Source organism: Corvus brachyrhynchos, unplaced genomic scaffold (genome assembly GCF_000691975.1).
Source record: "Corvus brachyrhynchos isolate BGI_N302 unplaced genomic scaffold, ASM69197v1 scaffold419, whole genome shotgun sequence".
NCBI classification, from domain to species: Eukaryota; Metazoa; Chordata; class Aves; order Passeriformes; family Corvidae; genus Corvus; species Corvus brachyrhynchos.
The window spans coordinates 15,083-15,743 of NW_008239763.1; positions in this window are offsets into that span (position 1 = coordinate 15,083).

The window sequence follows — 661 nt, forward strand, 5'->3', positions numbered from 1 at the left end:
GGCGTGGTGGACATGGGGACATGGAGTAGATATGAGGGACATTGGGGCCATTGGGAACATTGGGGACATGGGGGAGATATGAGGGACACTGGGGACATGGGGGACATGGGGGACATGGAGGACATGGGGACCAGGGGGACATGGGGGACATGGAGGAGATATGAGGGACATTGGGGACATGGGGGACATGGGGGGTATGGGGACACGGACACTGGGGACATGGGGACATGGAGGACATGGGTATATGGGGACATGAGGGACATTGGGGACATGGAGGAGATATGAGGGACATTGGGCAGGGGGACATGGGGGACATGGAGGAGATATGAGGGACATTGGGGACATGGGGGACATGGGGGGTATGGGGACACGGACACTGGGGACATGGGGACATGGAGGACATGGGTATATGGGGACATGAGGGACATTGGGGACATGGAGGAGATATGAGGGACATTGGGGACATGGGGGGTATGGGGACATGAGGGACATTGGGGATGTGAGGGACATTGGGGACATTGGGGGGGACACAGCGAGATGTGGACAGCACATGGGACGTTGGGGACGTGAGAGGGACACGGGATGGATACGGGGGATGTGGGGGCGCACGAGGGACATGGGGGGACACAGTAGGACCCAGCAGGACACGGGGGACATGGCG